The sequence below is a fragment of the Schistocerca americana genome, chromosome 6, assembly GCF_021461395.2.
Source record: "Schistocerca americana isolate TAMUIC-IGC-003095 chromosome 6, iqSchAmer2.1, whole genome shotgun sequence".
Taxonomy (NCBI): Eukaryota; Metazoa; Arthropoda; class Insecta; order Orthoptera; family Acrididae; genus Schistocerca; species Schistocerca americana.
Window position 1 is genome coordinate 534734009 of NC_060124.1, and position 14261 is coordinate 534748269.

The 14261-nt window shown below is 42.0% G+C and overlaps 1 non-coding gene across 1 annotated transcript; it reads right to left on the reverse strand.

The window, feature by feature from the left end:
• Nucleotides 1-10109: 10109 nt before the first annotated feature.
• On the reverse strand, nucleotides 10110-10183 carry Trnar-ucu. The gene has a single exon. It is a non-coding gene; the product is annotated as a tRNA-Arg (tRNA).
• Nucleotides 10184-14261: the final 4078 nt, after the last annotated feature.

A 14261-nucleotide genomic window follows, 5' to 3' on the forward strand; every position in this document is an offset into this window, starting at 1 on the left:
TTTTCTTTAAAAAGTCTTGGAAAGATGCACCTGGTAAGTTAGTAATAATTACAAGATTCTCTCACAAGCATACGAATACCACTTCTGGAGCTTTTGGCTCAAACATAGTAAGGCATCAGCATGTGATGATACCTTGTGAAACATTTGTCAAAAATGGTTCAAATGGCTCTGACCACTATGGGACTCAACTGCTGTGGTCATCAGTCCCCTAGAACTTAGAACTACTTAAACCTAACTAACCTAAGGACATCACACACATCCATGCCCAAGGCAGGATTCGGTCAAATATTTTTCATCAATTTGCATTAGGTATCTTCAGCAATTTTTATGTTTCCTACGCGTTATGTATGTCCAGTTGACAGCAAATGAGATGCCTAATACAAACAATAATAAAAATTCAATTCCAAAAGACAGGTTGCACTCATTCCTATCTGCACAACAACTAACAGCAATGAATTAGAAACTGAGGGAGTAAGGCTGCAAATATTGACGATATACTTATCGAGACTGTAATTAGATTCCCTTGGTAGCTGATCTCTCACTCATGCTGGTACTAAACTCTTCCAGAATGTTATGGAACTTTATGTTGAACATGTTATGTATTAAAGATGGAAGGATGCTGACTGATATTTGAAGCTTTGATTACTCGAGGTTTGTAGCAATTATTTGAGACGATAAGGCAATTTCAGATTAGTTTCTCATATTGCTGCATAACGTAACCGATAAAATCGCAGTGCCCAGTGGGTGGAAGATGAAAGAAAAGTTGTTAACTAGTAATACAGGTGCCTGTAGTACGTTTATTAAAGGCAATAGCATCGCACATTAGTACTACCATAATCATGGACATCCTTAAAAAAAGACTGTACCATCTGTAACATGAAGCAAAAATCAAATATATTAAAAAACAACTCAACTCCAACAAAGTAAAAGAACAGATATTTCAGAAAAGGGGCCGTAAAATGTGCATCGAAAACTTGCAAAAAATATAAACGTAAGTAAAGCTGCTTCCTTAAAACAGTAAAAAAACCTCACAGACGAAATATAAGTATCCACAATATACAGAATAGCCATAACGAAAAGAGAAGCAGATAAAATGTAAGGACAACGGAGATAAAATGTATAGAAAATTATTTATCGCTATAATCAAGACAAAGCATGATAGAAAACAAGACATATGACAGTAAAACGACTGTTCAATCCCATTTCAAGTTCAGTTCCAGAACATGAGAAGAGTTGTGTTTCTCTAGCCTCCCGACGCACAGAATGAAGATCACACGCGAGCAAGCAAACCAGTAGACACAAACATTTACGTAGAGCCAATAACAGCTGGAAAGCTAAATGTAGCTTTGTCAACATTACGAGAGAAACTGACACAGGGTTCTGATGACATAAAGGCTGGCCTGTTTGAGCATGTGTCAGTGAATCTCTTAATACCAACGCTGACCTTCTTAAGGTGGTGTTGGTGGACTTATGAAGAAACGGAAAGTATTAATAACGCTTAAAAATATTTGAGAACGGTTAAAAGTTGAGAACTGTTAACAGCACGTGCGTAAGCGTACTGTGAACATCATGAGAAATCTGTTCGAGTTATTCCAGAGACATCTACCTTCATCTCTCTTGCAAATTTTTATCATTTTTAAAATTCATTCAAAATGACTTCGATACAGATCTACCATTTTCTATACTCATCATGTAGCAAGCAATACAAAAGCGTAGATAATGCTATACCAGCATCCAAAAACATTTGTGAATTCATTACCACAAAAAAGGACACGTATAACTGGGTATATTCTGAGTGAATCCCCCAGTACGATTTGACAAAGGCGTTAAATGTTCCTGCTCGAGGACCATGGCGGATGACTTGTTGACAACACAGGCCCACAAGTATTCCAATGTGACAGCTCACGAGAAAGCAGGAGAAAAAACAGTGTTGGTATACGTCGTCTCTCGAAAAACTGTATCAGAGTCCTCCCCCCCCCCCCCCCCCCCCTTCTTCTGGTTTAGCTGGATACTGTCCTGCTAATATATGGCGTGGAATGGATTGAAAAATGGGCAGTAAGTTGAATTCTTATATCTTGTTGGAGTGACGGATACTATTTAAGTATGTAAGATAGAAAACGGTTTGTTCTACTTAACGGCGTCCGAAACCAAAGCGGTGGAGGTTTGTCTGCTCTGTTTGTATTCTATGTTTTGTGTCATTAATCTTCTGACCAGTTTTACGTGACACACCACTATTTTCAGTCATGTAAGAACACCGACATCATCTCTGAGTAGCACTGATGCGTAACACTCTCAATTATTTGTTGTATACAGCCCAGTCTCTGCCCCCAAGTACAGTTTTGGGCTCCTGTGACTGCCTTTAGTACCATGGAAGAAACTAAGACGAGAGTTTAAAATCTTGTCAGCAATAAGCTTATTAGGGATAGAGTACAGGCTCGGATTCAGGAAGTATGGGGACAGAAAATGGATCGTGTGTTCTAAATGAAACCACCTCGACAATCACCTTAAGCTGTTGAGGAAAATCACAGAAAACATAAATCATACTGGTTTGGCAGAGTTTTTAATTATCTCCCTCCCGAATGTTAGTCCACCATCTGCTAACTACTACGGCACCTTGGTCCGTCAGGAACGAGTGGTAGTCGGAAGTCTCAACTATAAAGTTGTTGAATAATTTTTGGACATTTGCAGATAAAACGACGCAACCCACTGATAAAATGTAGCATCAAGTAGCATTTCTTTGCTGGATTTGAAGGGGAACATCGCTCCAACAACCTACGCTGTATTGTTGGGAGTTTACGGCAACAATGTACCGTCATAGGCACTGTCATACTGTAACACTATAATGAGAGTTTAATGCCTCCTATTAAAATTAAACGCTGTTTAAATGAATTTTCGCGCACAAGGAATGTCACGTGACACGCCATCGCCGGCCGTGGTGGCCGTGCGGTTCTGGCGCTGCAGTCCGGAACCGCGGGACTGCTACGGTCGCAGGTTCGAATCCTGCCTCGAGCATGGGTGTGTGTGTGATGTCCTTAGGTTAGTTAGGTTTAAGTAGTTCTAAGTTCCAGGGGACTTATTACCTAAGATGTTGAGTCCCATAGTGCTCGGAGCCATTTGAACCATTTGACACGCCATCACTAGCGAGGGATGACAATTGTAACATTACCACATGAGAGCTGCAGAAGCGCTTCTTGAAAATGCAGTCTGCCGCTTTGGTCACACTTCTACGCACTTGGATGCCAATGTAACACTATCAGAGCATACAAGGGAATGAATGTTCGAAATATCGTCTGCCACTGTACTTGGGGGCACTATGTGTCGCTTACAAATGAAATGGTGCGTCCACACCTGCTTATCGTAACTGAATTATAGCCAGGTTTTTAACCTCGCGTACCTTACATGTTTCCCCCACTGATTTTTGCTCCGTCGGTCACGAGCCCAAACACTTGTACCATAAACAGTGCATAATCATGTGAAAAAGTGGGTAGGTTTAAATGCTAAGTGTCACCGGTCTTGTTCATTAAAAGGTGACTGGTTACGATCTAGACGTTTATGATTTATTCCAAAGATCAGATACTAAGCATAATAAGAATATTAAAACGTTAGGATGCCACTAAATTTTGTTTTATTTCACCAGTCGCAAAACTATTAAAACGATGTGAGCCAGTCAGTCGTTAATTCATAACAAGATTCCCGGTCATTATTCATTAGTTCCCAAGCACCGCAAAACGCAAAACTCACAAAATTGCTTCACGCGATCTTGGAATCAAGATGAGATCGCACAAATATAGTTTCCGGGCCAACTTTAACAATTAATTCCGTCTTTACGCGGAGTTGCACTTCACACACTAGTTAGCGTATTGCCACCTTGAAAACCGAAGACTGCCTTGCATTAACATAACATTGCAGAAATACGTCATCCGAGGCAATTTTTCAGCAAACCGTTGCCTCTTTATATGAGATCAGGTTTTATATACAGATTCACGTACTACCTCCTGTAAAATCGATCGTGAGCTATCTTAGCAGTTTGGGGCCTGCCCTCTCTGGGTGCATTTGTGATTTTGGTCCATCCTTACCAACAATAAGCACTGTCGGTAATTAAAATCTGTAAATAGCGTTTCCTGGTGAATTGAGTGATACTGAATTTATCGTTAACATGTTCTCAGTGCAAGTAACGTCACCAGCACAGCTAGAGGTGTGTATTAAAGTTTAAACATAAACATAAATATTAAAAGATTCGCTTCCTGGCGCCGAGCGATGTAGGTGAATCCCTACTGTGTCTCTCTCTCTTTCTTCTCCAGTACGTTATGGTTCTTGCACGCCTGGGCATTCTCATGCAATGCGACCATCTGGCACGTCTTTCTATGAGTATGCTTTGTGATCCTACCTACTCGCTAGCCTCCCGCAACAAAATCATCCAATTATGTGCATTACAACATGTAATATACGTGGGCAGTGATGTGGCATGAACGACACCTTATTACTCTAATGACATACTCCCAGTGTTGTGAGACAAGACTAAATGAAGAGAAACGAAGTTGCGTCCCTCTCTCTGTGGGAAGGAAAACACGAACTTTTTTATGTTGCCGTGCTTGTAAGTGACGAACTACCGAAATTTCCTTACATGCTTGTGGGATGCTGTCAGGGCGAAGGGTCGCTTGAAGTGTCCTAGTGTTGACTTTCACCACGAAAACGTGCTAGCTCATTCCGCCCAGTCCGCAGCTCGTGGTCTCGCGGTTGCGTCCTCGCTTCCCGAGCAGGGGGTCCCCAGGTTCGATTTCCAGCGGGGTCAGGGATTTGCACCTGCCTCGAGATGACTGGTTGTTTGTGTTGTCCTCATCATTTCATCATCATTCATGAAAGTGGCGAGTTTGGACTCAGAAAAGTTTGGGAATTTGTACGGGCGCTGATAACCGCGCAGTTGAGCGCCCCTCAAACCAAACATCATCATCATCATCATTCTGTCCCGGCAACAGGCACGCATACTGCTTCATTCCAGCATCAAATTTTGCCTCACTCCAGCTACTCTACTGAAGTAACACCCAGCGACATCTTCTTCTTTCGTCGGATGAACGATCCACTGCTTAGCTAGTATTTCCAGAACAATGGCGACTGATTTTCGAGGTGAAACGTTGCCTGAACAGCCAGAGTGTAGACTTTAACAGTCAAGTTCTCCGTCTAGTCAGCCGTCGTTGAGAAAAATGTGTCGCACTTAAGGAAGAGCATGTAAAGAAGCTTAGAGGAATTCGGGTCCACCTACTATGCAGACAACCGCTGTGAATAAACGTCCAAGAATGTATCGGCACCGTCCCGCATCATCACTGTGTACTTTCATTCAGTTCTTGTCCCACACATTATTAGGTTCTGTAGAATCCTCTTTACATTATTGTTGTACAAAAGAATAACGTAAAGAGATTTCTACAAAAACCAAAAGGGTTGAGATCTGGGATCAAAGGACAGAGCGGACCAGGTTATAATTGTGGAAAGGGGCCAAAGTCAGTTACTGTCAGTTGCTCAAAACACACCATTTTATTTTCCTAAAAACACTTAATCACACATGCCCTTAAAAGGATTCAAAACAATATGGCTGAAAGCCCGAACACAAGTTATTAAAATTGCTTTAAGGAATACACGCGGCTAAAGGCCTTTTTAAATAAATAATAATAAAAAAATTACGTAAATACTCGGCTGAAGGCCGCACACTGGACATAGAGTAAAACTTTCTTAAAAATTAGTTTAAATAAAGAATCTTCAGAATTTTAACTTAAGGCGGCTGAAGGCCTTATCTTAAAAAATATATTTCACGTAAAAGCTCGGCTGAAGGCCATATACTGAACATGGAACAACTCAAGGCTTATGGCCTGGATAACAAAGATTTCAAATGGAGCCCTAATATCCTCTTCAAAATTAGTTTTAGGCAAATTAATCTTGAAAGCTTAGTTTAAGTCGGCTGAACGCCTTATTTTAAAATCACACCAACTAAATTAATAGGCGGCTGAAGGCCTCGCACAGTACTTGAGACAAAAATCACAATCTAAAAACAACAGAATAGTGGTGTTCAGAAGTGTTCCAAGAGTCGGCCTGAGGAGGTAACGCTAACTTAAGTTTAGATGAGACAGGCAGCCAAGAATAAGACTAAATAATCGGATGGCAACCCGACCCAGGTACGGCTGAAGGACCGACCAACAACCTAATCAATTCCCTTCCGCCGACCAACGGCACTACAACGGAAAATATCAGCCAGGACGAAGATACCAGCAGCACTACGTCTTCAAAATTGGCGTCTAAAAACATCCAAGGCACAATAACCACTCTAAAATATGAACAGCACCAAAGGCTGTCGAACTACACGCCGTGCCGGACAGCATCAACACTGCGAGGAAACACACACACTCGCTGCTGTGTCGCAACCGACCGACTGCCTACTCCAGCACGCAGACAGCATTCATAACTGCTCAGAGGAAATCACACAAGCTACACACAGTTCCACGTAGACACTTGCACCAAGAACTCCTAAAACCCTAAAACCAATCACAGTGGAACAACAAGGACGAATCAAAAGTAGACACACACAGAGTTTCCATGAGCGGTCGGTGACCAAATACACGTCGTCCGCTGAGACGACCGACCGAACGACCAACCAAGGTCCTCCCCACTCAAGCCGCCTCCCTTCGGACAGTGCGCGTGTGTCGCCAGTGGTAGGGTGAGTACTGGCAGTCCACACCTCACTGCTGCTCCCTCCCAACTCCACTCCCGACAAACGACGGGCCGGAAATACTAGCGGTCGCTTCAAAGATAATACGACAGTGCTCTTATCGGTACGCACCGCTGCTGGCACTCATGGGCAGGAAAGCCAGCAACTTATTGACCCCATTAAATCGAATAAGTAACGAGGCGACAGTTCCGTAAAGACAACCTGTCAAGCAAGAAACGGCATGAACACAAGCCGCGCACTGCTCAAGGGTAAAGTTCCTACACTTTGGGTGGTTGCCTAATTCCGGGTAGCTGAATACCTAACTTGCTTTGTGTTGCACTCCATAGCTCGCTGCGGGAACCAGTACTCACATGAGACAGTAGTTTGAAGCATGCTCTTTCTTACTTTAGTGACAAAACGTACCGGCCACAGTTACTTAGGGTTAGGCTGTGCCAAAATGGAGGTAAGATTTGGTCCGTAATATCGGGTACAATAGGTTACACTTTCTCGGGTACAGGAACTTTGGCGTGTTTGTACAAACTTTTGTTCAGAGTTTTCTTCCAGCCAACACCTTTCCGCCGGCCGCGGTGGTCTCGCGGTTAAGGCACTCAGTCCGGAACCGCGCGACTGCTACGGTCGCAGGTTCGAATCCTTCCTCGGGTATGGATGTGTGTGATGTCCTTAGGTTAGTCGGGTTTAAGTAGTTCTAAGTTCTAGGGGACTGATGACCACAGATGTTAAGTCCCATAGTGCTCAGAGCCATTTGAACCATTTTGAACCAACACCTTTCCAATGTTTGAGAGACAAAGACGTTGAGTCATTGATGCATTGGTCATATTGCAGAGCTGCAACGATGTAAGTGCCTGCAAATGGTTTCAAAAAAATGTAAGATTTATCCTCGTGACTCCACGGTTTCTTCGTCTATGTATTTTCCTCCTCAGGAGTGTGCAACAAATGCGGATAAGGCCTCAGAAGCCACAGCGGGGCCATTGTCGACTGCAGTTAATGGAATGCAGCAAACAATATTTTCTATTTTTGAAGCAAGCCAAGTTCATGAAGTTCCACCATCAAAACCAACATCTTCTTTTGAGTCATCAGTCTTCTGACTGGTTTGATGCGGCCCGCCACAAATTCTGCTCCTGTGCCAACCTCTTCATCTCAAAGAAGCACCTGCACCCTACGTCCTCAACTATTTGCTGGATGTATTTCAGTCTCTGTCTTCCACTACGAGTTTACCCTTTGCAGCTCCTTCTAGTTTCATGGAAGTCGTTCCCTGATGTCTTAACAGATGTTCTGCCATCATGTCCCTTCTTCTTATCAGTATTTTCCGTATATTCGTTTCCTAGTCAGTTTTCTGGAGATCTTCCTATTCCTTAACTCATCAGTCCACCTAATTTTCAACATTCTTCTGCAGCACTACATCTCAGATGTTTCGATTCTCTTCTGTTCCGCCCTTCCCACAATTCATGTTTCACTACCTTACAATGCTGTCTCCAGGCGTACATTCTCAGAAATTTCTTCCTCAAATTAAGGGCAACGTTTGATACTAGTCCTTTTTCTTGGCCAGGAATACCCTTTTTTCCAGTGCTAGGCTGCTTCCCATGTCCTCCTTGCTCCGTTCGTCACAGGTTATTTGCTATCTAGGTGGCAGAATTCCTTAAATTCATCTTGAAGTACTACTCATGGAAAGACAAGGAACGAAAATAGACCCCAAACTTAGTGGATATCATTTGAGTGTGATAATTTATTTTTTTCTCTGCGTAAATAAATGCGTGAAGTGATTTGAAACTGTATGAAAGCGAAAGATTTAATTATATGTTAACAATATGTCATTTAAAAGCAATGACATGTCATTAATTTGTGCTCTCTATGAAACAAGAGAGCGCCCTACGTTCTCTGGTCTTGAGTGAAAAGTGATTGTTACTCCCTCTCTCTGTCCTTAGCCGTCACAGCAGACTATTTCATAAGTGTCGCTCATGTTTTTGTATTTTAATTCAATAACTACGGTGGACTTACGTTAAGTAGTACAAAAATAATCATAATTATGTAAGGGAGTAAAACTATGAAGAAAATTTATCTCTTTCATGTTTTATTCTGCAGAAGTAGGGCCTCCAGCTAAGCATTACATTAAATTATGGTGTTTCACCGTCATCCAGTTAAAATTCATACTAATATTTTCAAAGATATAAATTATATTAAATCCGTAAAAGAAACACCTTAATCTACTTTACTACCGCGAATCCCGATGTTAAGTTTCTCGCTTCTTTAATTTCTACTACTTCTCATCACTTTCGTCTTTCTTCGATTTACTCTCAATCCATATTCTGTAATCTTCAGACTGTTCATTCAAATTAGCGGATTCAGTAATTTTTCTTCATTTTCACTGAGGATAGCAACGTCGCCAGTGAACCTTATCATAAATATCCATTAACCGTGAATTTTAATTCCACTCTGGAACCTTCATTTTATTTCCGCCATTGTTTCTTCGATGTATAGATGTAGGGGCGAAAGACTACATCCCTGTCTTAGACCCTTTTTAATCCGAGCATTTCGTTCTTGGTCGTCCATTCTTATTATTCCCTCTTGGCACTTGTACATGTTGCATATTACCCGTCTCTCCCTACAGCTTACCCCTATTTGCCTCAGAATTTCGAACATATTACACCATTTGACACTGTCGAGCGCTATTTCCAGGTTGACATATCCTATGATCGTGTCTTCGTTATTCTTTAGTCTTGCTCCCATTATCAACAGCAACGTCAGAATTGCCTCTGAGCTGCTTTACCTTTTCTAAAGCCAAACTGGTCGTCATACAACACATCCGTAGTTTTCTTTTCCATTACTCTATATGTTACTTTCGTCAGCAACTTGGATGTATGAGCTGTTAAGCTAAATATGCGATAATTCTCGCACTTGTCAGCTCTTGCAGCCTTTGAAATCGTGTGGATGATATTTTCCCGAATGTTAGACGGTGTATTGCCAGACTCATGCATTCTATACACCAACATGAATAGTCGTTTTGTTGCCAGTTCCCCTAATGATTTTAGAAATTCTGATGGAATGTTATCTATCCCTTCTGCTTTATTTGATCTTAAGTCTTCGAAAGCTCTCTTACACTCTAATTCTAATACTGGATACTCTATCTCTTCCAAATCGACTCCTGTTTGTTCTTCTATAACATCAGATAAATCTTCCCCCTCACAGAGGCCTTCAATGTAATCTTTCCACCCATTCGCTCTCGCCTCTGCATTGTAATGCCTGTTACATTCTTAATGTTACCATCATTGCTTTTAATTTTGACTTTACTATGTCCTGAAAAAGTCCTTCCAACAACTATTTCTTTGATGACTAACTGAAACCCTCAGCTGCCGACAGGTGTTGTTGATATACCTCGATGTGGACAGCTGGAAATGTGTGCCCCGACCGGGACTCGAACCCGGGATCTCCTGCTTAGATGGCAGACGCTCTATCCACCTGAGCCACCGAGGACACAGATGAATATCGCGACTGCAGGGACTTATCCCTTGCACATCGAGGTATATCAACAACACCTGTCGGCAGCTGAGGGTTTCAGTTAGTCATCATTTATTCCAGGGAAAAGCTGCACGGTCAACAACAGTAATCTGTTCTTTCGAGACCAGTTACTGTCTTCATATATATAACTATTTCTTTTTAGATTTCTCCACATTTCTCATGTAGCCATTTTGTCTTAGCTTCCCTGCATTTGTTATTTATTTCATTCCTAAGAGACTTGTATTTCTGTACTCCAGAATTTCCCTGAACATTTTTGTACTTCCTTCTTTCATCGATCAGCTGAAGTATTCCTTCTGTTATCCGTGGTTTCTTCACACTTACCTTCTTTGTTTTTCTTTCCAACTTCTGTGACTACCCTTTTGAGAAATTTCCGTTCCTCTACAAATGCATTGCTACTGACCAATTTCTTATTGCTGCATCTACAGCCTTAGAGAACTTCAAGCGTATCTCTTTATTCCTTCGTACTTCCGTATTCAGCATCATAGTGTATTGGATTTTTATGACTAATCTCTTAAATTTCTGACTGCTCTGCTTCACTACTAAATTGTGAGCTGAGTGTATATGTGCTCCTGGTTATGCCTGACAATCCAGTACCTGAACTCGTAATCTCTCTCTGACCATGATGTTATCTAACTGCAATCTTCCCATATCTCTCGGCCTTTCCCAAGTATACCTCCTCCTCTTGCGATTCTTGAACAGAGTATTCGGTATTACTAGCTGAAATTTATTACAGATCTCTATTAGTCCTTCTCCTTTCTCATTCCTAGTATTGGACTATATTCTCCTATAGCAACAGATATTTCCATTATATGCCGACAATCAGCATCACGATGTAATCTTTGCTTTAAGTACAGGGTGTTTATAATTAAACTTTCGGCACTTGAGCCAGTGAAGACGGAAATTGTTTGCCGTGTGGGTATTAGAATGATATTTTTAAAAATATCGGGAATTCGATATGTTGATATTTAAAGAGATATCATAATGGCCTTCAATATACCGAGAAACGTATCGATATATCGACGGATAAAGATATAGGCTGCACTTTGTAAATATACTACCGGTTTTAGAGTTGTATGTTTAAGTATTGATTTTGTATATCAACGATCTAGGAGCCTGCTTATCCCCCTTAGGGCAGGAACTGAAAATAAAACGATGCATGATCACGGTTGGGGATTACCACTTTGCTAACAAACTGCAAGTAAGTGCACAATAAAATGTGTCCGATGGGTATGTCGTTGGGTTTCGTCACATATCGGATTTGTCCAAAATACTTCATGTCGACTTCCGTGTTTTATCATTTCTACAAACTTCAGCGACTTAGCAGTTGTGTCAAAAACTGCGTAATGAAGTTAAACTTTTCAGTTGCTGTTGGTAGCGCCAAGAGCGGATTACGTCGGCATTTCCCCTCACACGTCTACGCCCACTACAAAGACCGTTCATGTCATATATATTTTTGTATTTTTGTTCATAATTTTCAGAAACTGTCTATGATTTTTTTTTTTTTTTTGAAATTTGTGGTAAGATCTTATGGGACCAAACTACTAAAGTCATCGGTCCTAAACTTACACACTGCTTAATCTAACTTACGCTAAGGACAACACACACACATACCCATGCCCGAGGGAGGACTCGAACCTCCGACCGGGTGAGCCGCGCGGACCGTGACAAGGCGCCTTGGACAACGTGGCTACCCCGCGCGGCTGTTTTTGAAGAAAGTCGAAATGAAGAAAGAGCACACTAGCTGCGATAAAAATTTTTGTAACGCAACTGGTTTGCAGTTTCTTCACATCCGAAATCTTGGCAGTCTATTGACACTACCAGCCCCCAGTGGTATCGTACTTCCTTTTTGTGCCACCTATACTTGCTTCACACAGTCAAAAAGTGTGACGTGATGAAAGATCAAAAAGAAATGAGGTTCCTTCACGCAGTGAAAGTAAAGTTATGTTCTACTACAATTTCAAAAGAACAATTTAAAAAAAAGAAGAAATGAAGTATTAGAAATAAAAATATCAGCACTCGATACTGGTATTTCGTAATCTATATACCAGTAGAAATATCGGCAATATATATATCGACAGTTTTGGAAAAATATCGATATATCGATATTTTATGAACAGCGCTATTGGGTTCCCAACATTCTAAGGATGATGTTCAGATTATGTGCTGCAGCATTATCTTTGTTAGTAGCGTATAGTGTCATGACCTGCCGTTAGGTGCCGCCATTGATACAGCGACGTCGGGTTGAGACACGGCGTCATTGTGCATTACAATTGCACACAGTCAACGTGGGTCTGGACCAGGACAGCAGGGCGTAACTCGTAAAGCAGTTTTATCAAAACCGTAGCAGTAGTGTCGCTGCCCTTCACGAGTATCGATACAGTAAAGGAATTCGGAGAGGTCCTCTTTCCGCACCGAGGTTGGAGAACATGATTCGGAAGTTGGAATTATCTGTCGATTTGGGAATTGCGCCGTTAATTGTTAAAGAAGTTCCTGTTGCCATGGGTGATAACGCTGGACACAGCGTGCGATCTTTAAGAGGTGCATGAGCTGTGTCACGACAGCTGAATATTCCTTCGTCCACCGTACGGAAGTGCTACGAACAATCGTAAAATGGTATCTCTAATGCGGTTGCAGGCTGTCGTGGATGCACATTGAGCGATGTTTGGAACTTGACCGTAAACATAGTATACAATTGACATAAGTAACACTGTAGTGATAAATGTGGTCCTCTCATTTTATTCACAATTTCTCTTCTGTATGCGCTTTTGAAGAAAGCTTTTTACATATTGCAAGACGCGTTTCGGGAAATGATTCCCATTTTCAAGTGGATTTTTCTCTGCTTATTACTCCATTTTTTCGTACTCATTACTACTGACGTGTTCACTTTACTGCAACATATAAAAGACGAGCAATTTTTAGTTGATTAGCGATCTTTATATATACACTACTGGCCATTAAAATTGCTACACCAAGAAGAAATGCAGATGATAAACGAGTATTCATTGGACAAATATATTATACTAGAGCTGACATGCGATTACATTTTCACACAGTTTGGGTGCATAGATCCTGAGAAATCAGTACCCAGAACAACCACCTCTGGCCGTAATAACGGCCTTGATACGCCTGGGCATTGAGTCAAACAGAGCTTGGATGGTGTGTACAGGTACAGCTACCCATGCAGCTTCAACACGATACCACAGTACATCAAGAGTAGTGACTGGCGTATTGTGACGAGCCAGTTGCTCTGCCACCATTGACCAGACGCTTTCAATTGGTATGAGATCTGGAGAATGTGCTGGTCAGGGCAACAGTCGAACATTTTCTGTATCCAGAAAGGCTCATACAGGACCTGCAACATGCGGTCGTGCATTATCCCGCTAAAGTGTAGGGTTTCGCAAGGATCGAATGAAGGGTAGAGCCATGGGTCGTAACACATATGAAATGTAACGTCCACTGTTCAAAGTGCCGTCAATGCGAACAAGAGGTGACCGAGTCGTGTAACCAATGGCACCCCATACCATCATGGCGGGTGATACGCCAGTATGGCGATGACGAATACACGCTTCCAATGCGCGTTCACCGCAATGTCGCCAAACACGGATGCGACTATCATGATCCTGAAAACAGAACCGGGATTCATCCGAAAAAATGACGTTTTGCCATCCGTACACCCAGGTTCGTCGTTGAGTACACCATCGCAGGCGTTCCTGTTTGTGATGCAGCGTCAAGGGTAACCGCAGCCATGGTCTCCGAACTAAAAGTCTATGCTGCTGCAAACATCGTCGAACTGTTCGTGCAGATGGTTATTGTCTTGCAAATGTCCCCATCTGTTGACTCAGCGATCGAGATGTGGCTGCACAATCCGTTACAGCCATGCGGATAAGATGCCTGTCATCTCCACTGCTAGTGATACGAGGCCGTTGGGATCCAGTACGGCGTTCCGTATTACCCTCCTGAACCCACCGATTCCATATTCTGCTAACAGTCATTGGATCTCGACCAACGCGAGCAGCAATGTCACCATACGGTA